The following is a 26,470-nucleotide window of genomic DNA, read 5'->3' on the forward strand; positions in this document are numbered from 1 at the left end:
CACGGGCACCTTGTGTCAAAAGCCTTTAAGGCTTAGACATTATGTTACTGTGCGCTTTTGCTTATAAATACTAAAAACATCCCTCTCCCAGTTAATGTGGGATTAACAACATGCCCAGAAACTGCACTTTCTGAAGGTCTTTAAGTCTTAATGGCGCCAGTGGTGGAGGTTCTCCTATTTCCTTGATGATATGAGCACCCGTGTTGCCATGGTTTATCGCCTCTATTAAGCCATCGAAGTAATTAGAATGGAAAACAAAACAAAGTATGTGTCAAACATTTTACATCTTACTATGCGCACCATATCTTAACCCTGCAATCGTCACTGCCTGAGACAAGCATCGTAGGATGGGAAAATTCTATGTTATTCAGCTCTGTTGAATGGTCCAGGGAGTCCCAACAACCCCACACCTATCTCCCCATCATATGAAGATCGATGGCACATGGCTCATAATTTATTTTAAAACACTCCACACTCCCCAGCAAAGGCATCACCTGGGAACCTTCTGCAATCTCATAAAGAATTTGCCCCTTGTGAATTATTTCCAACGCCCTCTCCAGACACCAGTCAAGTGCTACATGAAGGAGGGAAGACTTGACAAATTGTTTGCTTGAAACGTTTTGAATGCCTCCTCCCAACACAGGGACTAATTGGTGTTGGCTCTGGCAATAACTTGGAGAATACTCATCCATGAACTTTACAACAGTTTGAACTCCCTCTTCCTTTGGCAATGTCCGCAGAGATTTAATCAATTTCAACATGGAAGCTGGTAAACAATCCATCTGCAGAGCATCTTTGGTTGGCTCACTGATACGTGATGCAAGAACATGACTATGTACACCCTCCAAATCTTTCAATTTTTTGATTGCAGCGATCATAGGGGATAATACTCCTGTTGAAAGCATCTTTATTTCATTTGCCATGTTGGAGAGGGGAATTTGGCACCATACCCATTGCAATTACTTGAAAACTTAATCATTTGTTGTTCCTGCAGCCAGAGACTCCACGTGGGGAGGAGGTTTTGCATTTACATGAATCTGTTTTGTTTTAACATAGCTCCCAAAAGCCACGCAGCTCACCACACCACGTTACACGCAAGGGGAAAAGAAGATAGGAGACCACAAAATGGAGGATATCACTTGAAATTTGGAGCATTTCTTTTGGAACTCCCTGCAGCACGTAAGAAGAGGGACATTTGATGGAGTTTATGAACACTTGCTGGGACTCTAAAAACTACATGGGAGTTAACCTGTTTGCATTCCATTCCCCTTTCTTAGCCATGCCATGTGAGGGAGAATGCTGGTCTTCAATCATCCGCTGGAGATATTTGCCAAAATAAACCTATGTGGAAAGAGGTCTCTTTGTTTGATTGGCATTTAATTTGCCAAAGTCTGCATTCTCTTATAATTTCAACACTTCTCACTTCTGGTTAATACTTCTCAATGAAAATGTATGTGCCTCTGCAATGGCATATAAATAACTACCAGCATACCCAGTAGTCAAAATATTGTGCATAATGTGCTTATATTTCATGTCTATCTTTGTTTGTTGAAGGAACATTTGACATTACATTTGTCAATTTGAATTTTCCATTTGCTTAAGCTGCTGAAAGTCTTTTCAATTTCGTGACAAAGAACAATTAATTGACATGAATCATTCTTCTTCAGTTGTGGTCTCTTTGTCAGCAGGATCTAAAACCATTTCCATATCAACTACCTCTTTCTCTACTTCATCATTTGTCAAAAGGAAAATTGCACACTCTGAAAACTGGACAATTCGCCACAAAAAATTAGTGCACAAGCATGGGCCAGGTCGGGCCCCAAAGTGGGTCCAACTAAAAAAATTTTCGTTTTCAAGCTACTGGCCTCTGGAATATCTTCATAGACCTCAAACATACCTCTTGGAACGTTCGGCATCGTTTTCGGATCATTAATCCGCATTTTACAACTTTCAGGCAATTATGCCACAATTTTCGCATTTAATCGCGAAGACGTAATTTTCAAACCTGTCAAAACACCTTTCTGGAGCTCGCCATCTGACAGGCATGTACTTTGATATACAAGGATGACATCTACCAAACGGTTTCTCAAGACGAGTCCCGAGCGAAGAGATATTAATTTCCGAAAATGCCCAACTGGCTTTGTCGACACTGCGGACCTGATGAAGTCAATGTCCTGGCAACACATGATGCCTTTCTCAAAAATATCAAACGACCTCCGTAGGCCCTCAAATTCGGAACATAGGTACCTTTAGGTACATATTAAATCTTTGAATTCTCAGTTCGATCACCCAACTGACAGGATGCAAACGGCGTGCTCACCAAAATGGCTACATTAACTGATCTAACACTGGAAGTGCGGATAACTGAATTTGATGGCAAAATGAATCCTTTTGAAAACCGATCAAACGGATTGACAGAGCTTTGAAATTTGAAACGTAGCTCATCATTTATACCAACATCAGCCTGGACAAACATTATGGCATGACGCTTACTGAGGCAACTTTTACACTTGTGCGAAACAGGGCTCCGACTAGCTGTCAAAACAGGGACTTGCCAAAACATAGAAACTGCAAACGGAATCGGCTTCAAAAACTAAGCAAATGGATTCGTTAGGACTTGAAATTTTGCAGACTAACTCATATTTATGCATAGAATTGAATCCACTTTGAATTTTTTCATGACAATCAACAGGGAAAAGGATGTAATTGCTCAAAGTAGGCTACTCAATAAAATCTGCATTTGTGCCTAAAATGCACTTCCAGCTCACCCCTCAAAACGAGTACCTCATAAACTTATCCAAATTGAATTCTGAAAGTTGCACATCACTGAATAGGCCAAATGAAAGGTGTGGGGCATGAATCCCGAGCCTTACCCTCTGAAGATCAACTGGCTCCATTTTACCCCCTTGCTAACTAGGCCATTCGGACTGACTTATTTGGGTGCCTTTCTGACATACTGAGCAAAATTTTGAAATAGGCGTACAAACTTTGACTCAATTTTAAATACTCCCAACAGTGGCTCTGACTGGGGATGGTTGATTGTGAGATCAACACAAGAATCCAGATATCTTTGGTTAAGCAGACCACCCAAAAAAGGATCATTCTTCTCTTCATTCTCCTCTTCTCAAAACATGGCTTCCTTATTCTACCCAAACAGCAGGGCACCTTATTGCAAACCACACAACTGAAGCAAAGCGACTGTACAAAATATACAAACAACTCACAACTGATTATAACTGCTCCACTTACAAACATTTACCTCTGTCAAAAATTTGATTTTCATCTCTTGATATCATGATCCACACAAAGGCACCTTCCAGTAACAACTGAGCATAATCATTATAATCAGACCTTACCATCATACTGTTGAAACAACTGGTGTGCATGCCATTTATCTGATTTTGAACTTTGTGATCACACACTATTTCAACACAAGTAAAATCATGAGACAAATCACCATAGAGGCATTCCCACAAGCTGACATACCTTTCACTGTCCCACTCAAATCTATCATTTGCAAGGACATCATCATGCTGAACTTGAAAAATAAAACACTCATTTTCAACATTGTAGTTCCTATCAGCACATACCTTATTATCATTTAAATCAATAGAATGAGGGACACTACTAACCAACTGATGCAAACAAGGAACATGAACATTACCATCCAGATGTGATACTTCACTATGCTGATCACACCTCATACTATCCTTGCTTATCAAACTGAAAACCCTCTACATTCTCAACATCCCATTCATGGAAAAGAATGCATACCTCCGGCTGAAGCAAATTCTCAGCTAACTCTTTCTCTTTCAGGCTTACATCCACCTGAAACACTTTCATTTGTGGTTTTAAATGGTCATCACATAATCCATGCCTCTTACTTTCATCATGAAATAAATTTTTACAACCCATGCTATTGTTGTTTGGAATTCCATCAGTATTATGGACTGGTTCATCATTTACAACATCTGGCTGATCAGTTATTTCTTCATACAAAGGGTTAGAAACCAAATGGACAATCCCTTTATGAACGTTATGACACTGAAGTGGCTGGTCCATATCTATATCAGCATTGAATAAAGCATTAGTAAAATTGCTAAAGACATCATCCATTCGATCCTCATAATCATCTTTATCAGACAAAAAAGAAAATGAAACTTGGCTGGAACAATCCTCAGTGTTCCATGTTTCATATTCATGAGATTTTATTCTATGACCATCATTCTGAAAATCAAGATAATCAAACTTATCTTGCCACAACTGATCTTCTTCACCAATTGAACACTCGTCATCAGCCAAAGAATGAACATGAACATCGCTGCCATTTACTTCATTAGATGAGTTTTCAGCTTGTTCACTAAAATTTTCTGTCATAAAACCCTCTGTTAGGTCAGCATGTTCATCAAATATACAAGCATTCAATTCACAGTCCTTTTCCGAAGAATTCCCTTCACTATATTGCAGAAGGTCTTCATCAATAGTTCGAAGTCTCTCCAACATTTGAACCTTCTTATCCACAACCTCAAGAGCTTTCTTAAGTTCTGCAATCTTCTGGACTTGCATTGCACTTTGCTGTTCCATGTGAGATTCCATAAACTTTTGTCCATCCATGTGTGCTATATCTTCATCGCAATCATGTGTACCATTACAGTTTTCTGAATTAACATTGTGCATGTCTTTCAAAAAAGAAAGATTATCAACATGATTATAAGAAATGAAGTCTGAAGTGAAATTTGAAAAAATAGTTACTTCATCCTCAACACAAGTGACATTATTAGTGTGTAAGTGAGGATCAACTATTGTTTGCACTAAACAATTATGATTTTCATCATATTGCACATTTTCACTTGCACAAATAGCAACACTTAGTAATCCCTCTGTATTTGGTATTTCAACATCAAATACATCAGCAACATGTAAAGATTGATGGTCATCACCATCATTATTTTCACCAATATTATCTTGGAGAGATGCATGATTCACTTGGTAGTTGGCAGCCACATAATCAACATAACCAGCATACAAATCAAATGGTACATATCCCTTGTATATATCTGTCTCTGTATCAACATTTTCACAATGCTTCCCACTGATCATTCCATCACTACTGCGAGAGACAACCGGCATTAACAGCAAAGGTTCTTAACTCTCATTCAAATCTAAAACACATGCATCATAAAAGCCATTTGGAATTGCAGAGCTTGATGCACCTAGACAAGGAATGGTTTGCTCAACTCCATATGGTATTCCACCATTGAAGGTGCTTTGGTATGAAACAATAGCAGACGCGAATCTCTTCGAGATTCCAAACTTCAAGTTATTTTCCATATCCCTAGCTGTGTTAAAGGCTTCATACAAGGTTTTGGGTTCTTTGTTTCTCAATAGGAAACCCATCTTCTCATCAAATGCACTCAAGTAAACATCCAGACATACTTTATCATCAAGTTTATACCTTCTGGAAATCTTGGACAAAGCTTGTGAAAATCGGATATTGAATGTTGGTACCAATTCATCTTCCCTGATTTGTATATAAGTGAATTCTTTCAGCAAGTCGGAATCACTCACCTTCTCATCAAATTGATCCATGAAATCTGAAACCAATTCTTCCCATGAGGTAATAGAATTCACTGGCAAAAAAGAAAACCAATCTCTTGCATCTTCTCTCAATGACTGAATAAACAATTTCATGCATACATCTTCTTGGCAAATTTCAAACTCTCCTATCAAATCTGAAAGTCTTTTAACATGTTGACATGTTGATTCTGATTTCTTTCCACTGAATATGGGCAAATACTTTCTAATTTCTGTGGGTATGGGATTTGGGTAACCCGGAATATCTTTGAAATTTAGAGCAGCATAATGGTTCATGACGAAACTTCTCCTATTATACGGTTGTGACACTTCACCAGGCATGGCTCTATGTGGAAATACACAAGGTTGAAAAACTTCACTATTCATTTTTCTTACTCCCACAAATGATTATACAACCTTGGATAAAAGAATGAAACACTTCAAGCACACATCCTTATACTGAAACTGTAGTCACATAAATCTGTCCACTTAATTAAATGAATATTTAATATTTATTTGATTATTTAACCATCAATTAATAATTAATTAAATTAATATATTTAATTAATTCATCTTAACCCTCTTCTCCTATTAATTAAATAAATTATTCAATTTATTTGATTTAATTCACTTAACCAAATTCAGACCATTAATTAAATAAATAAATCATATTTATTTAATTAAAATATTCTCTCACATTTAAATAAATTAATATTTATTTAAATCCCCCAAAATCCCACCTCTCACATTTAAATAAATTAACATTTATTTAAATCACCTTTATCCTCTACCCACTTGTATTTTCCTACAAAAGCAAGTTGCACAATTATTTTAAATAAATAATTTATTTAAATCACCTTTATCCTCCACCCACTTGTATTTTCCTACAAAAGCAAGTTGCACAACTATTTTAAATAAATTATTTATTTAAAATCCTATTTATCCTCACCCACTTGAAACCTTTAATGGTTTCCCTTAAAGTAGTCAAACTTGATGGCTTTAAAGTCTTCAAACTTGATGGCTTCCTTCTATAGTCTTCTTAAGACTTTAATGGTTTTCCTTAAAGTCTTCAAGCCTTTAATGGTTTCCCTCAAAGTCTTCAAGCATTTTAAATGCTTTATCTTCATTTTTCTCATTTAAATAAATTAATATTTATTTGAATATTTATCCAAATGCAAATTACACCATTTAATTGAAATAAATGATTTTATTTTAATTGAAAATACCAAAATTTCTCCCACTTGCATTTTCCTACAAAATCCACTTGTATGCCTAAACCCCTTCTAGATTCTTCTAAACCCTTCCTAATTAGCCTAATCCATCCCCTAAATATTGTCACATTCCTAAGCAAATTGGAGTCACTTCTCAAAGACTCCAAAGTCTTTGAAAAGCAATTAATGTTTTGTGTGTTCAACAAATTAACCCTCAAAGTCTTGGATAACCTTTGAAAGCTTCCAACCTTCAACCACTAAATGGCTCAAAGTCTTTGATAACCATTGAAGGCTTTCAACCTTCAACCACTTAATCCCCAAAGTCTCCAATAACCATTAATGGTTACCTCAAACCCTCCCACATAGTTAAAACATTTGTTTTGACTCAACCTCTACCCAACCCAAAGGTCTCATCAAGACTTTAATGCTTTGACCATGATTATCTCTTAATCATTTGCACAAAGGTTTATCCTTGCATTAACTCCTAATCCAGTGGGTAATCTTAATTTAGACTTGACCCTTACCTTCTAGATAACCATGAGGTCTTCTCAGGCCTTTAATGCCTCCAACCTCTTCTCTCACCCCAATCCTATGTTGAAACTTGTCACCATTTTATTGGTGCCAATTGTGCACATGGATCCCCAACTTTCAATCCTAACCCTTGTTAAGATTGCTCAATCTTAACCCTTCATTTCCCTATTTCTTCTATAAATAGAACCCTTCTCCTCAAGCAAAAGAGAAGCATTTTAGAGTATTGTTGTTATACTGGCATTAGCATAGAGCTTTTTCATAGCATCACTATCTACTCTTGCATAGTATTTGCTTATCATATTCAACTATCTTGAATCTCCATATGGCATCCATGGCTAGTGCTAAAAGCTGAGAGCTACACTCATTTGGGACTTGGAGAGGAGAGGAACAAGGGAGGAGCAACTATGAGCATCTTGATTAGCTATTTCATTCTATGTTTATATGCTTTCTATTTCATGCTTAATATCTCTCTTGATATGCCTGTTTAGGATAATCTTTTGTTGCTAACACTAACGTTTGTTTCTTGTGCTCTTGTGTGTGTTGCCATCAAACAGGTTTTCTAATCCTTTTTGCAGAGCATCATTTGGTGAACCCGACGTGAATCCAAACACCAAAAAGATCATTTTTTTTTTTAACCAATAACATGTTTGAATGTTGAAAATGTCACACAGGTTGCGATTTTGACACTGTTTTGGTGCGTTTGGCATTATTTTGGCGCTATTCCCCCTGTTTCAGTGCTTTTCCCTTCTCTGTCTTTCCCTTTCTTTTAATACGTTTGTGTTAAATAGTGCCTCTGTTCAAACGCAGACTAGCGCTATTGTAACAAAACGTTGTACAAATCACCTTGTAACCAACAAAAAAAAAAAATTAGGCTTGTAGAAGCCCACCAAATAGGCGGATTTTACTAACTATTTTTCTCTTTTGTGCAGATTTAAATTAGATTAAAAAGTATATTTATATTTTTTTACTAACTTGTTTTTTGAAGTTGGTTTTAAAAATGAATTCACTTTTTATTTTGGTTTAAAATTAACTTCACATTTCAACTTTGGGCTTTTAAAAAAAAGAATCACCTATTTGTTTGGGGCTCTTAAAAAGAATTTCATTGTTCCAAGGTAAAAAGAACCACAAACTTATACAAAAACAACTTTATTTTTTTTGCAAGTTAGGAAACAAACTTCGTTTTGGTGCTTAAAATAAACAAGGCAAAATTTATTTCTTGCATCAAAATAAAACTCACAATCCACACTTCCATTTTTGGTGCAAATAAAATTCACAATCAACTTGTCTCATTTTTAAAGCAATTTTACTTCATGCAAACGTGTTTTTCATTAAGTTGACCAGGATTTTCAAATTCTAGTTTACTCCAACAATTGCCTTTGAAAATTAAAAAGAACACCATGATTGTTGGAGCAACATCTCCAAATAGATAGAAAATCATTGCGATGACAAATTAAAAGGAACAAGTGAATTTTGTGTTTGGCACACTTGTGCAAAAGAGTTGGTCGAGTGGTCCTACCTCTAACACACACTATCCTCTCCCTTGGCTCTCGTGGTCCTAGGTGCAAGAGAAAAGTGTTAGTAACGCTCAAATTTTATCTTTTTAAGAGAGGCCTGCCAAGGGATCGATACTCTTGGGAACGACCTCGAGCGGTAAATCCTTCGAGCCGCTATAGAAATCAGGTGAGAGCGAAAGCTGTAGCCTTGGGTATAGCTGTTCCTACAGTGTAACTGGCCGAAAGGACAAATGGGCCCCACCACCAGTTACAAGGCTCTTAAGTGAGTCACTGCAGAATGAACTTATGTCCAAAGCCATCGAACATGACTAAACACCTTTAAGTAGTAGCCCACCTGTTCTATTGATTGAGGATATTTGAGGTATAATTTAGTGCAAGAGCATAGATGGTTTTGCTCCCAAGATACTCACCATACATATTTCCTTGAGTAGAAACATAGCTTTTTGAAAAGTCACTTGTGGCTTGATAAAAGTGGTGACTCCCCCATCATAGGGATCATCTATTTGTTATGCTCGTGCAAGACTTAGTATATCACATCCTTACCTGCCACGACAGGATTCATAAGGTATGTAGTACCAAAGTCGAAGAAATATCAAGATGTGGGCTAAATTTATCACAACTGGCCATTTGACCTTAGGGATAAAAAGTGTTTGAAGTGTGTTCGTTTTACAGACCTAGTGCGAATTGAGCCGACTTCAGGCTTTGGAAATACACCTTAAAATACATCTAAAGGAAGGGTCAAAAACAAGTCCAAGAATTGGGTTGATCTAGACCCATACTCATTTGTGCCTTTGAGGCTACAATCTTGTGTTTGTGTGCTTGCTTTGTTTTCTTGTCAAAGAAAAATCAGAAAATCAATCCCAAAAACAAAGTATTCATCCAACATCTGTCAACACAACCAAAAATACCAAAAACAAAGTGCAAACAAACAAAGAGTCAAAAATTTATGACCATTCTTCACATCTTGCGAAAGAAGAAGTGTCATCAGAGTATCACCTTGAAAAGGAGACCACTAAGCTCAAAGGCTTTAATCAAAAGGAGGAAATTCTTCTATATCAATCGACAAATCTTTGTCTCCCATAGAGTCTTTCTACATCGCATGCGTCTATACCTTCAAGGTAAAACAAACGAGTTTGATTCAGAATCATTGAACCGCAGAGCTTTTATGCAATATAGAGCTCTGAGTTATCACAAAAATCAAGGAGGAAAGATTAATCCCAATTTCTTCCCAAACATCTGTATCACCTACAACACAGCTCGAGAAGTGCCACCAACGTCTGAAAGGGAAGAAGAAGAGTTTGTCCCATTTGTGACACAAAGTTTTTATTGAAAGTTGAAAACATTTTCATCCATCATCCCACTCATACATCATCACTTCATCATCAATCCATCCCAACTCTCAAAACATTAAGAGGTTCTTGTCCCACGATTCCTTTTTAGATATTGCTTGAAATCAAACACATCACATCACTTTTAGATTGTTTCTACATCTAGGATAAGCTCATCCTAAGAGACACATCTACGCAGGTTAAAACTAGTTCATGAGTGAATCCTCTCATTACTAGGTAGTCAAAATCTGTAACACATCTCAGATTTCTCTACACCTTATCACATCCAAACTTACCAAACAAACAAGCAATTCAAAGAAAGAATTCTGGTTACATTTACCTTTAGAGTGCTAGAGATCTACAATCCACTAATCATCCATCTTTCATTGAACAACTCATCATCATCTTCAATCAACTTCAACACAAAATTGCAAACAAAATGGCTCAAACCCGATCGCGATCAAGGCAACGAGAAATAGAAATTGAGGAAGAAGAGGACAACCTCAATGAATTTCAAGAAGCACTTGGAGGAAATGTAAATGATGAAAACCCAAGTAGTCCCACTCCTTCAACAATCGAAAGGGTTCAGCATAACCCTCACTTTAACAAATTATTTGATGAAATTCTCAGGAGCAATGCGGATGCTCACTTCTTAAGACTTGCTCAAGAAGGAGCCAAACTCCCCTCAGACTTTGATCTTGCCCAATTAAGACAAGCATCAGAAAGACAAAGTCACCATGAGGAGGAAAGGCGTAGAGATCCCATCAGATATAACATCCCTCGAGGTAACCCACCACCTCCTCCTCCAAATGAAATGGAGATGTTGTGGCAACAAGTCGTGAATCTCGCCCAACAACTTCATAGTGGTGTTAAGACCAATCAATTTTCACTTAACGACATCTGTCCCTATCCGTTTGATAGGAATCTTTATATGCCACCCTTTCCACGCGGGTTTGAAACACCCAAATTTGAAAAATATAGAGGAAAGGGGGATCCCCGTGATCATGTCCGAGAATTTCATTCTGCTTGTCTTGAAGTAGCTTATGAGGACACATACCTAATGCGCCTTTTTCCCCAAAGCTTGGGAGGAACAACCACATCATGGTTTTCCCGACTTCCAGGTGGCATTAGAACATTTGAGGAACTCATCCAGAAGTTCCTATCTCATTACTCTTATAATATTGAACGCGACATCACCATGGCTGATCTATGCAACACCAAACAAAAACCAGGTGAATTATTCTCAGTATTCCTGCAACGATGGCGCCAAATGTCTAGCAGACGTTCTCTTCAGTTACCTGAACAAGAACTAGTGGAAATTTTCATTTCCAACTTAAACGAAGAAATGGAATTTCACCTGGATGTCAAAGACACAGACTCTTTTAACGATATGATCACCAAGGGTATAAAATGTGAAAGGGCACTCATCAAAAAAAGGACTCATCAAAATCTTTAATGAACCAAAAGATGCTCCTCGCCCGCGCTTCAATAGCGATAAACCGAACTTCTGGAACAAGAATAAGAATATCGTCAATGATGGAGTTGTGGATGCCAGGACTGTCCAAAATGCACAACCTATGGTTCGGTTTGCAGGACAAAATCCTCCACCTCAAAATAATACACATGGTCCTCCTAATCAAGGTCGCATCACATCTCAAGATGAACCAAGACCTCGTCCACAAAAACAAAAACGCACTTACACTCCCTTAGGGGAACCCATTGAAACAGTGTTGCGACAACTCCTCTCTCAAAATTTGGTCACTCTACCTAAGCTATCAAACTATGAGCCTCAGGTCAAACCGGCATGGTGGAGAGATACTGAATACTGTGAGTTCCATCAAGGAAGAGGACACAAGACAAGTAATTGTCACCGATTGAAAGATCTCATTCAGGATCTCATTGATCGAGGAGAAATTGAGATTGAAGGACATGACCCAAAAACAACCAATAATGATCATCTGATGTTCAAGAATCCACTTCCATCACAAGATCAAAGGGGTCCTTCCACTTCCAGACGAGGTCCTGATACCACTGATTATACGCAAGCTGCATATAATTACACTGTCAATCACCTATATGATGCCAGTGAACAAATTGCAACTATCACTTTCAAAAATCCCACCCCAAATTGCAATGTTGTTACACGTCGTGGCAAGGTCACCATAAAGGCAGCTCCACAAGGCACCACCTCCATCCCAAAGCAATATAATCTTGTGGAACAATTAGATAAAACGCCTGCGCTCATATCCATTTTAGAGCTATTGCGCCTATCACCATCTCATAAAACTATCTTGGATCAAGCACTCCAAGAGGCGTCAGTCCCTGCAAACCTAAACACGGACCAATTTCAAGCCATGGTTGGAACTCTAAAGTCATCACCTTGTCTCACTTTTTCCGAAAGTGACAACTCTTCCTTCCAACAACCTCATAACGCTTCGCTACACATTGAAGGATTTGTCAACCAACACAGGATCAAGCGAGTCTTGATAGATAATGGAGCAGGCCTAAACATTTGTACACTACAGTTGGTCACAGCATTGGGATATGCACTAGAATCAGTGGATCCTCGCAAGAAGATCACCATCAAGGCCTATGATGATGCAGAGCGTTCATCCAAAGGAGCTGTGGTACTACCCATCCGAGTGGGCCCTGTGGTAAAACACATAATTTGTCAGGTTCTGGACCTTCCTCTGCCATATAATCTATTATTAGGGAGACCTTGGATACATGCCATGCAAGCTGTTCCATCTACCTACCATCAATGTATCAAGTTCCCACATAACGGGGTCGAGATCACAATCCTGGGCGATGCAAATCCCTTTGCATTTTGCCATAATATCAGCCATCAACCAGAGATTACCGTTCCTAATAATAGAGAAGCCATTTCATCCACATCATATATAAATCCCGCCTCTCTTGCTAGTTCAAACACCCCTATGCCCAAGCAAGAAAAGCTAAAGATGAAAGTAGCAGAGGAAGGTCCTGGAGAATATAACTTGAGTCAGCTCTTTTGTGTGGGACAAATGCCCACTTCTCCTAGAACACATGGTAAACCACAGCAGTTGCTCCAGCAACCACTAATCACGCCAGCATGTGCCTTAACGCCTTTCATTCTTGGAAAGAGTCAAGAGGAAGAGACACAAGATGAGGACCTGGCAGACTGGATCTATAAAGATCCCATCACCACTGACAAACCGCACGTTACACTTCCTACGGAACAATATGGCAAAGGCCTCCTCATTATGCAAAGAATGGGATATGATGGTCAGAGTGCTTTGGGATACTGCAAATAAGGACGACACGAACCTCTACTACCAGAATTCAAGCCCAAAGGTAATACAGGCCTTGGCTTTGAAAAAGAGATCCTTCCTAAACTCAGATTCAAAGGAAAACCCAGCAAACCATTTTGCCCACCTACTGCAAAGAGGATACCTTTCATAATCAAAGCACCATCAAGCACTATCCCCACTGCCCCCTCAAGGCTCACAACTCCACCATCACCAATGTCACTCATCCCATCAAACGAACCAGTAATCCTATCAGCAACACCATTTGTAGCAGCAACTATATTGGAACCCGCAGCAGCATCTATGGCACCAGTAGTTCCAGCAGAAGCCACTGAGTCACCATTACCGATACTTCCAGTGACAAATCCATTAAACCCCATCACAATTCCTGCAGCACCGATCACTACAAGGATACATAAACCAATCACACCTGCCGTGTTTAACTCCAAAGACATCCCAGTATGGTATAGCAATCGGATGCTGGAGAGTGATTCAGAGACCGACTCACATGAGTGGGAATTCGATTCAGTGCAACTTAACACTTCAGATGAGGAAGACACATCACCACCTCCACCCCGCAAAGACATCCCTGTTTACGGAGAAGCACAGATAAAGACCACTTGGGTACCTGAGCTAGAAACATCTTCCACAGACCCTACGTCTCATCCTACGCCTGATTCTGACAGGGAGAGTACCATCAACGACCTTCACCACACTGTCTTAACCCTCACTGATACATCTCCCACACTTAACTTAATCGATGAAGTAATGCCCATTATCCACCCTGAACTCATCGAATGGAACCAACCAAATCCCCCATGTCTTGACCTCTTCCAAAATGATGAGGCTATCATTGACTTTTTGGAATTAAGGGATAATCTACCAAGCGGGGATCACAAAGCTGGATTCGCCATTGAACTTAATAGCGCAGCATACTTCGGGGCGGATGCCAAACCCTTCAGCTGCAAAAATATAACATTAAAACATGGATCTTCTAGTGAAAACCACACTGTGGCACTGTTTGATCCAACAAAAGTAAAAAGAAAGAGCGTATCCAACGGTGAAAACCTCTCTGAGGCGCCTGAGGATGAAGGGTTTGACATTCTCCCTGCTAATACACAACAGGAACGATCAACGATCCTCATTGAGGAGACCAAAGAATACAATGTGGGGACTCCTGAAAACCCTCATATCATACATCTGGCATCTCTTCTCACTCCAGAGGAACAACCTCAATTTATAGAGTTCTTCCAACAGCGTCAGATCAACTTTGCATGGTCATATGCAGACATGCCTGGGCTTGATCCTGATTTAGTCATGCATCATCTCACAGTAGCAAAAGGAGCCAAACCTGTCAAGCAGAAGCTTCGTAAGATGCATCCTCAGATTGCCGTGCTAGTCAAAACAGAACTCAAGAAACTCCTGGATGTTGGTTTCATTAGACCAATTGATTATGCAGAATGGATCTCCAACATTGTACCAGTTGGCAAACCAAAAGGGGGCATCCGCATTTGTACAGACTTCAGAGATCTGAATAAGGCATGTCCTAAGGATGACTTCCCTCTACCAAATATCGACATCATAGTAGATTTGACAGCAGGACATGCCATGCTTTCACTCATGGATGGCTTTTCGGGATACAATCAAATAAAGATCGCACCAGAGGACCAACATAAGACAGCCTTCACATGTCCATGGGGCACATACTGCTGGAATGTAATGCCTTTTGGTCTAAAGAATGCAGGAGCGACCTATCAAAGAGCAATGACCACCATCTTCCATGACATGATGCATACTATAATGGAAGATTATGTGGATGATTTACTAGCAAAATCACTTACTAGAGAAGGACATCTTCACATCTTAGATAAAATCTTTGATAGACTGGAACAGTACCATGTTCGACTCAACCCAAAGAAATGTGTCTTCGGAGTGACCTCCGGGAAGCTTCTAGGATACATTGTCTCAAGCAAAGGCATTGAGGTCGATCCAGCAAAGGTTAAGGCAATAATGGACATGCCACCTCCAAAGAATATCAGTCAGCTAAGAACACTACAAGGACGGCTTCAATCTATCCACAGATTCATTGCACAATTGGCTGATAAGTGTCACCCATTCACACACCTGCTACACAAGAACATCCGCTTTCAGTGGGATGACAGATGCCAGCAAGCATTTCAGGCGCTTAAAGACTATCTCATGAATCCACCATTGCTGATGCCACCAGATCCAAGTAGACCATTATTGCTCTATATCTCAGCAACAAGTACAGCATTGGGTGTACTACTGGCACAACATAATGCAGAAGGAAAAGAGTGTGCTATTTACTACATCTCTCGCACACTTGTGGGCTATGAACTCAATTACACACCTATTGAGCGAGCTTGCCTAGCAGTAATCTTGGCAGCCACTAAACTGAGGCACTATCTGTTAACACACAAGGTGCAACTCATTGCAAAGATTGATCCACTCAAGTATTTACTTAACAAAGCAGCATTGACAGGTCGCTTAGCTAAATGGGTAATGATTCTAAGTGAATTCGACATCGAGTATGTGGACCGTAAAGCTATCAAAGGTCAGGTCATTGCAGATCAATTGGCCGATGCACCACTCATAGGCGATCATCCTCTCATTTCAAATTTTCCAGATGAAGAGATATTCATGATCACAGAAGCACAACCATGGAAACTATATTTTGATGGTTCATACACTAGGCACGGCTCGGGGGCAGGCATTCTGTTTATCACACCTCAAGGTGATAGCATCCCAAAGTCTTACAGGCTCACATTTCCATGCACAAACAACATAGCAGAGTATGAGGCCTTGATCACAGGACTCAGGTTATCCGTACAATGGAAATTACAAGAACTACAAGTATATGGCGACTCACAACTGGTCATTTGACAAGCAACTAATGAATATCAGACCAAAGATGATAAACTCATGCCATACAAGCAAATGGTGGACAGTCTAAAGACATCATTTACTACTATCACTTTTGAGCAGATACCAAGAGATCAGAATCGAGTTGCTGACGCCATGGCTACCATCGCATCTCTACTAGATCTTCCACAGAATTCAACACGCTACGAGTTCTTGGTAGAACAACTTTGGATTCCCGCTTATGATATCCCCGAATCTGAAATGATATGTTGCCTTGTTGGTTCTGAATCCCCATGGTACGGTGAGTTCTACACCTATCTCCGCGATCACACCCTTCCTCCCAACCAATCAAATAACCAACGTAAAACCTTCATTCGCCAAACTGCTCGATATACCATTATTGCCGAAACCCTATACCGACGCGGTCTTGATGGTACTCTCCTTCGATGTCTAGAACAAGGTGAGATAACAAAGGCTTTGGAAGAGGTACATGAAGGAATTTGCGGGACTCACTCAAGTGGTCCATCACTAGCCAAGAAGATCATGCGAGCTGGATACTATTGGCCATCTATGGAAAAGGATTCCTACTACTTTGTTAGGAAGTGCAAAAAATGTCAAGTTCATGGCGACCTAATACATGCACCAGCTCAAGAACTGCAACCAATCACAACACCATGGCCTTTTTGTCAATGGGGTCTTGATCTTGTGGGTAAAATCCATCCATCTTCATCCAATGGCCATAAATTCATTATTACCGCCACCGAATATTTCACCAAGTGGATCGAAGCTGTTCCACTTACCCAAGTCACCGGCAAGCAGATCGCCTCATTCATCCTCAATTACATCATCTGTCGGTATGGTGTGCCCATGTCCATTGTCACAGATAACGGTCTTCCTTTCAAAAATCAGGATGTCCGTGAGCTTTGTGAGAAATTTCATATCCAACACCGCTTTTCCACTCCCTATTACCCACAAGGCAATGGTCAGGCCGAAGCATCCAATAAAAACATATTGAGAATCCTAAAGAAGACAGTCAATGATGCCGGTCGTGATTGGCATGTTCAATTGAATCCAGCATTATGGGCATATCGAACTAGCATTCGAACCCCTACAGGTGCAACTCCTTATTCATTGGTCTATGGTGCTGAAGCTATCTTACCTATTGAGGTCGAGATACCATCCTTACGAGTTTCCTTGCATAATCTCATCGATGATTAAGCCTACAGAGTATCCCGTCTTCAGGACTTAGAGTTACTTGATGAGAAGCGACAAGCTGCATACAATCACCTCAAAGCCTATCAGCAGCGCATGAGTAGAAGTTACAATCACCGAGTTAGATCTCGTACATTTGAGGTAGGTGATCTTGTTCTTCGAGAAAATCCTCGCAACCAACCAAATAGAGAACATCAAGGCAAGTTTGAATCAAACTGGCTGGGCCCATATGTTGTCACTGCTGTATTCGGGTCCGGGGCATATCAGTTGGCTACTTCAGAAGGAGAACCGCTTGCAGATCCAATCAATAGCATGCACCTCAAAAGATTTTATACCTAAGGTGTACAGAGCATCAGGCTCCCCTACATATCAGAAAAATACCAAAAACATTCAGAAAATGTCCTGAAGAAAATACAAAAACATTCAAAAAAGTAAAGAAAAATCATGCATCCAAACGGTGAACAACCACTCCGGTGGCACCTTGGGTAAGTACGATGGCGAAAACCTGGCAAACAGGCGCCACTCGTAAAGGCTATGGCTCCATTGTCTTTCAGGCTTGTTGCGATCACATTCATACATACACACATCCATCCCTCTAACCATGGCTTGTTATTTTATCTGTAATCCAAGAAAGTACTTCATGCGTCTAGCATCCCGCTTTTTCATAAATCATGTCCAACTTGGGGGCAATGCCCTTACAATCTAGATGATGGAAGTGGATTCTACATTACTGGTGATTCATTGGCAAAAACATTCAAAAATGTCTCGCAAAATACAAAAACATTCAAAAATGTCTCGCAAAATACAAAAACATTCAAAAATGTCTCGCAAAATCCAAAAACATTCAAAAATGACTCACAAAATCCAAAAACATTCAAAAACTATTACACAAAATCCAAAAACATCGAAAAACCCATCGAAAATCACACCAAAACATGGCAACACCTTGTACATATTCATTCAAGCAGATGCAAAACCAACATTAACACAGTACTCACACAATGACCATTTATCAATCGACCACACAATCCACATCCAACAAATCAGAAACTGTCTTTAAAAACAAGGATGCATCCTTCCTTACCAAAACAAAGACAAAAGTGACGTTTTCTTTGACAAGAAAATTATGTTAAGCTATCAAATGCTTGGTTGATTCGTGAGTAATTCATTTGTTTATCTGTATCGGGATCTTTCAGCATTGTTTTGTATCGTTTGCGCATTATTTCCGATGAAGTTCTGGGGCATGTACTAATGGTGTCTACGTGGGAAGTTCACTAGGCTATGTGATCTTATGCCAAATGCAATCATAGATCACTACGGCTTGCTGACTACAGCGTATACCTCGACCATATGAGCATGAACCATTACCAAGGATCCTTATTCTTTATTCTTTATGTATATATTGTTTGTTTGCAGGTGCAATGCTCTTCCTTTGGTTCCTCCTACCTCATCCAAACTGGATAAAGGTTTTTTATCTCTTAGTACAGTATGCACTTGTCTCAGGATATGATCAGCCTAAGATCAAGGAGGACGATCCAAGTCATGCATGAACGGAGATAATCCTTGTCTGTTCCGCAAGCAATACTCAGGTCAACTTGATCCATTATATCAAGTTGCTTGTATTAACTTGCTATATCAAAATCCATGTAAGAAATACTCTGGTCATCTTGAATCTTTATGTCAAGTTGCTTGTATTTTCTTACAACATTTTAAAGCTCAATGATGAAAAATAAAGCACTATGGATCGTCATTTCATCTCATCTGTATATATTGCATTTCGTTGCATTCCACCCATCCATACATTCATAATAGCTGCATATCATGCATACATAGTCATAATAATGCATACTCTATTTTACTCATCTTCTTCCATAGGACTCGGTCCTAGTCCTCCATTTCTTCTATCTAACATCAAATCCCCCCTCACCCTCCTTATCTTGATCATCACCATCACATACCCTACATCGTGTCCCAATCAACTTAATCAAGCCATGTTCATCACCATCCATCTCTAAATAGGAGGGATTGTGTTTCCTATGCTAAGTCATCCAATAAGCCAAACAAGTTACTCTCTCTGCACAGGTACCTCGACTCACACACACCTAGACTATCAACAGATACTCTGATCAAGTATCTTCGGGTCTCAATAGGTAATCGATCATGGTAATCCTAGACTACATCAGGCATTTATCATAATGACCTAGTCTCAACGGGGCTGCCATGATTCCCCACAACCATCCATCACATGCACACACTATCAATTGATCAACCAATCAAACACAATCCAACGGACAATTACATCAATTGTCTACGTCTCAACGAGTATTTTTCTTCATATACCTTGACTTCATCGGGCAATTACATCAATTGTCTAAGTCACATCAGGTCACTTTGATTCACTTACTCAGACTTTATCATGTCCAAGTGACCAACTGACATCAACTGTCACGCTTTGACTTGACCGGGGCAATTAAACCGATTGCACCAGATTGTCCAACCAATTTTGATCAATTGTATAGCATCAATCCAAACCCCACACTACATCTGCTATGTATCTCTTGCATGACCTCAGGGTACTCGTTGGCTTGTTGTTTCTTCATATTCACTCCATTTTCTCCCATTCTTTCATCATTAGTTCTAATTTCTTCTATTTTACCTCCCCTCCACTTTTCATTCTTTTTCGAGAGATCGCCCGATTTTTCAAAAAAATTCGGCCCATCTCTCGAGGGGGCATACCACCCATTAAATTTACATTTTATGGGGCATTTCTTCACACCTATTTTTCTTTCTTTGAAACGACGCGATAAACTGCACCGTCTCAAAGAGGGGCAAATGTAGTCACATAAATCTATCCACTTAATTAAATGAATATTTAATATTTATTTGATTATTTAACCATCAATTAATAATTAATTAAATTAATATATTTAATTAATTCATCTTAACCCTCTTCTCCTATTAATTAAATAAATTATTCAATTTATTTGATTTAATTCACTTAACCAAATTCAGACCATTAATTAAATAAATAAATCATATTTATTTAATTAAAATATTCTCTCACATTTAAATAAATTAATATTTATTTAAATCCCCCAAAATCCCACCTCTCACATTTAAATAAATTAACATTTATTTAAATCACCTTTATCCTCTACCCACTTGTATTTTCCTACAAAAGCAAGTTGCACAATTATTTTAAATAAATAATTTATTTAAATCACCTTTATCCTCCACCCACTTGTATTTTCCTACAAAAGCAAGTTGCACAACTATTTTAAATAAATTATTTATTTAAAATCCTATTTATCCTCACCCACTTGAAACCTTTAATGGTTTCCCTTAAAGTAGTCAAACTTGATGGCTTTAAAGTCTTCAAACTTGATGGCTTCCTTCTATAGTCTTCTTAAGACTTTAATGGTTTTCCTTAAAGTCTTCAAGCCTTTAATGGTTTCCCTCAAAGTCTTCAAGCATTTTAAATGCTTTATCTTCATTTTTCTCATTTAAATAAATTAATATTTATTTGAATATTTATCCAAATGCAAATTACACCATTTAATTGAAATAAATGATTTTATTTTAATTGAAAATACCAAAATTTCTCCCACTTGCATTTTCCTACAAAATCCACTTGTATGCCTAAACCCCTTCTAGATTCTTCTAAACCCTTCCTAATTAGCCTAATCCATCCCCTAAATATTGTCACATTCCTAAGCAAATTGGAGTCACTTCTCAAAGACTCCAAAGTCTTTGAAAAGCAATTAATGTTTTGTGTGTTCAACAAATTAACCCTCAAAGTCTTGGATAACCTTTGAAAGCTTCCAACCTTCAACCACTAAATGGCTCAAAGTCTTTGATAACCATTGAAGGCTTTCAACCTTCAACCACTTAATCCCCAAAGTCTCCAATAACCATTAATGGTTACCTCAAACCCTCCCACATGGTTAAAACATTTGTTTTGACTCAACCTCTACCCAACCCAAAGGTCTCATCAAGACTTTAATGCTTTGACCATGATTATCTCTTAATCATTTGCACAAAGGTTTATCCTTGCATTAACTCCTAATCCAGTGGGTAATCTTAATTTAGACTTGACCCTTACCTTCTAGATAACCATGAGGTCTTCTCAGGCCTTTAATGCCTCCAACCTCTTCTCTCACCCCAATCCTATGTTGAAACTTGTCACCATTTTATTGGTGCCAATTGTGCACATGGATCCCCAACTTTCAATCCTAACCCTTGTTAAGATTGCTCAATCTTAACCCTTCATTTCCCTATTTCTTCTATAAATAGAACCCTTCTCCTCAAGCAAAAGAGAAGCATTTTAGAGTATTGTTGTTATACTGGCATTAGCATAGAGCTTTTTCATAGCATCACTATCTACTCTTGCATAGTATTTGCTTATCATATTCAACTATCTTGAATCTCCATATGGCATCCATGGCTAGTGCTAAAAGCTGAGAGCTACACTCATTTGGGACTTGGAGAGGAGAGGAACAAGGGAGGAGCAACTATGAGCATCTTGATTAGCTATTTCATTCTATGTTTATATGCTTTCTATTTCATGCTTAATATCTCTCTTGATATGCCTGTTTAGGATAATCTTTTGTTGCTAACACTAACGTTTGTTTCTTGTGCTCTTGTGTGTGTTGCCATCAAACAGGTTTTCTAATCCTTTTTGCAGAGCATCAGAAACTGTTCATAACACTGCTTGACATTACATTCTTCCACATTTGCATACTACGAAGGATAACATACACTGAATATTTTAGCAGCATAGATATGCAAATCAATTTTGAGATTCTCTCTTTCCCTCTAAACTAGTGCTGTTCACTAAATGGGAAAACTACATTATACATTCAAGCTTTCAGAAGAGATGTCTTGCATTTAAATCCTTTGAAAATACCTGGATATTTGCAGCTATAAAACTTGTAGATCGGAAGATTTACTTCACCTTTGGCACAGTCTTTTATCACAGAGTCGCCACCTCTTGCACAGAGGATATTTTGAACAGCAGAACACCATTCAACACATATTCAAATTCCTTGTTTCTCTTTCAATCTCGCTGCAATAAACACTCTTCCAGGCTATTTAACACTGGTATGAACCACAGAGTCGCCACCCAAATAAGGAATTGGGGAAAATTCACATACAGTTGAAAGAACTTCTCACAACTTTCAACCATGCATTCATTGTTACTCCTTCATAAAATATGACATGTAACACATATCACTCTGCAGATTCAAAACAAGGAGCATTTTCTTCACCATGAAACCAATTTACACTCTGTGCATACACAATGGACTGACTAACTGGATGAAATTAGGCAATTTCTATTCAGCTTCCCCAGCAGAGTCGCCATTTTTGTTGTTCACCAAAAGTGATAACCCAAGAACACCTGCAAATCTTTCTATGAAATGGCCAATTTCAGTCTACAAAATACATCAGGGCTTGGACAACATAACATAGGATCCTAATTGATCCTCCTGCACTTCAGGTTCTGCTAGACCTAGGGGGGAACACCCTCTTGATGCACTAAATACAACAATTACAGACACGTAACTGCATCAACATTAAGTAGATAGATCATTTCACAAGCTCAACAGGTTAGGAAACATTACAGATTGGCTAGATCTGTATAAACAATAGGATGAAATAGAGCTTGGAAAGAATGGAACACAAACACCCCTAAACATGAAGGGAAAATAGATTTATCTTTTAAAATGTATATCTGAAAACATCCCCAAACTTGCAAGACCAGTGCCTTGTTCATTGGGCAACAGAGTCACAGACATAACTACAAATATGAATCATAGATGCAAGCTTATTTTCCTTAAACAAGATATTCATGCATCAATACCTTATATTAATGCACTATTTGATTCATTCACAATTTTATTAGATCTGGAAATATATTTCATCATTTATGATTGACTACAGAGTTTAAAACCTTCCTTGAAGGATACCTATAAACAATCACACAATTTCTTTGAAATTGACAAATCTTATCCTCCTTGAGGATTCAATTCATAATAATGAAATACTTACATAGAGACAATACTATGAGGAATTTACTCGTGCCTGACACAAGCAAGTCCTGCAACTAAAATCACATTTACAACATTGCCCTGCAATCTCTATACCCTGAAACAAACCAAAAGCAATTACAAATTTGGGTCATGACATTCAGAAGTGGAAGCCATCAAATCTGGAGCATTTCTCCAAATTTCTGGAACCCTTGCAACTAAGAAGAATGGGGAATAAAAAGAGGAGGGAAGAAAAACAAATTCACAACTGAAAATTGCCAAGTGTCTCTCCTCCCTAACTGAATTTTGTTCCCATGAAAACTGCATCCAAAATATCCCACATTTGCCAAAATTAACTTCATAATCAGATTCCTCGCTCCGAGAGCTTTCCGAAAATATATAACACTTTACACTTTGGCCCAAAATTGAGTCCTGGGCGAATTAATTCCCCAATATGCTCAAACATTTAAATTTTTCATTTATTTATAGTCTAAAACTATATAATAAACAATTTTAAATTTAAATTTTTTGCTTCCATTTGTGCTCTGACGTCTTGCCACATGGCAGGATCTGATCGGTCGATGAAGTCTACTACGCGCCACCTGGGATGATACCTCATCCTTTGCCACTTGACCGCCACGTCATCGCCACTGGATTGCTTACTCGTATGCCACGCCATCGCCACTGGATGCCACCTCACCGGGACCCGCCTGTTGAACTGCCACCTATCACGACACGTGGACGGCTCACGTTCATTTTCGCTATTTCGTTGGGTTTAAACTTCGTGCATCTTCCTTCGCGAAATAGCGCGAGCCGTCGATCTCTCTCGAACATGCTCGCTCGTTAACCCTGCCTTCGTCTGCAAAATTTTGCCTCTTTGCCTCGGGAAGCGTGCTTGCGTGGGGTCCACTTGGTTTTTGTCCAGTCAACTCTTCCTTCGCCTTGGGAAACGTGCTCACGCATGGACCCACCTTGGGCGCCCACGGGCACCTTGTGTCAAAAGCCTTTAAGGCTTAGACATTATGTTACTATGCGCTTTTGCTTATAAATACTAAAAACATCCCTCTCCCAGTCAATGTGGGATTAACAACATGCCCAGAAACTGCACTTTCTGAAGGTCTTTAAGTCTTAATGGCGCCAGTGGTGGAGGTTCTCCTATTTCCTTGATGATATGAGCACCCGTGTTGCCATGGTTTATCGCCTCTATTAAGCCATCGAAGTAATTAGAATGGAAAACAAAACAAAGTATGTGTCAAACATTTTACATCTTACTGTGCGCACCATATCTTAACCCTGCAATCGTCACTGCCTAAGACAAGCATCGTAGGATGGGAAAATTCTATGTTATTCAGCTCTATTGAATGGTCCAGGGAGTCCCAACAACCCCACACCTATCTCCCCATCATATGAAGATCGATGGCACATGGCTCATAATTTATTTTAAAACACTCCACACTCCCCAGCAAAGGCATCGCCTGGGAACCTTCTGCAATCTCATAAAGAATTTGCCCCTTGTGAATTATTTCCAACGCCCTCTCCAGACACCAGTCAAGTGCTACATGAAGGAGGGAAGACTTGACAAATTGTTTGCTTGAAACATTTTGAATGCCTCCTCCCAACGCAGGGACTAATTGGTGTTGGCTCTGGCAATAACTTGGAGAATACTCATCCATGAACTTTACAACAGTTTGAACTCCCTCTTCCTTTGGCAATGTCCGCAGAGATTTAATCAATTTCAACATGGAAGCTGGTAAACAATCCATCTGCAGAGCATCTTTGGTTGGCTCACTGATACATGATGCAAGAACATGACTATGTACACCCTCCAAATCTTTCAATTTTTTGATTGCAGCGATCATAGGGGATAATACTCCTGTTGAAAGCATCTTTATTTCATTTGCCATGCTGGAGAGGGGAATTTGGCACCATACCCATTGCAATTACTTGAAAACTTAATCATTTGTTGTTCCTGCAGCCAGAGACTCCACGTGGGGAGGAGGTTTTGCATTTACATGAATCTGTTTTGTTTTAACATAGCTCCCAAAAGCCACGCAGCTCACCACACCACGTTGCACGCAAGGGGAAAAGAAGATAGGAGACCACAAAATGGAGGATATCACTTGAAATTTGGAGCATTTCTTTTGGAACTCCCTACAGCACGTAAGAAGAGGGACATTTGATGGAGTTTATGAACACTTGCTGGGACTCTAAAAACTACATGGGAGTTAACCTGTTTGCATTCCATTCCCCTTTCTTAGCCATGCCATGTGAGGGAGAATGCTGGTCTTCAATCATCCGCTGGAGATATTTGCCAAAATGAACCTATGTGGAAAGAGGTCTCTTTGTTTGATTGGCATTTAATTTGCCAAAGTCTGCATTCTCTTATAATTTCAACACTTCTCACTTCTGGTTAATACTTCTCAATGAAAATGTATGTGCCTCTGCAATGGCATATAAATAACTACCAGCATACCCAGTAGTCAAAATATTGTGCATAATGTGCTTATATTTCATGTCTATCTTTGTTTGCTGAAGGAACATTTGACATTACATTTGTCAATTTGAATTTTCCATTTGCTTAAGCTGCTAAAAGTCTTTTCAATTTCGTGACAAAGAACAATTAATTGACATGAATCATTCTTCTTCAGTTGTGGTCTCTTTGTCAGCAGGATCTAAAACCATTTCCATATCAACTACCTCTTTCTCTACTTCATCATTTGTCAAAAGGAAAATTGCACACTTTGAAAACTGGACAATTCGCCACAAAAAATTAGTGCACAAGCATGGGCCAGGTCGGGCCCCAAAGTGGGTCCGACTAAAAAAATTTTTGTTTTCAAGCTACTGGCCTCTGGAATATCTTCATAGACCTCAAACATACCTCTTGGAATGATCGGCATCATTTTC

This window comes from Cryptomeria japonica, chromosome 2 (genome assembly GCF_030272615.1).
Source record: "Cryptomeria japonica chromosome 2, Sugi_1.0, whole genome shotgun sequence".
Taxonomy (NCBI): Eukaryota; Viridiplantae; Streptophyta; class Pinopsida; order Cupressales; family Cupressaceae; genus Cryptomeria; species Cryptomeria japonica.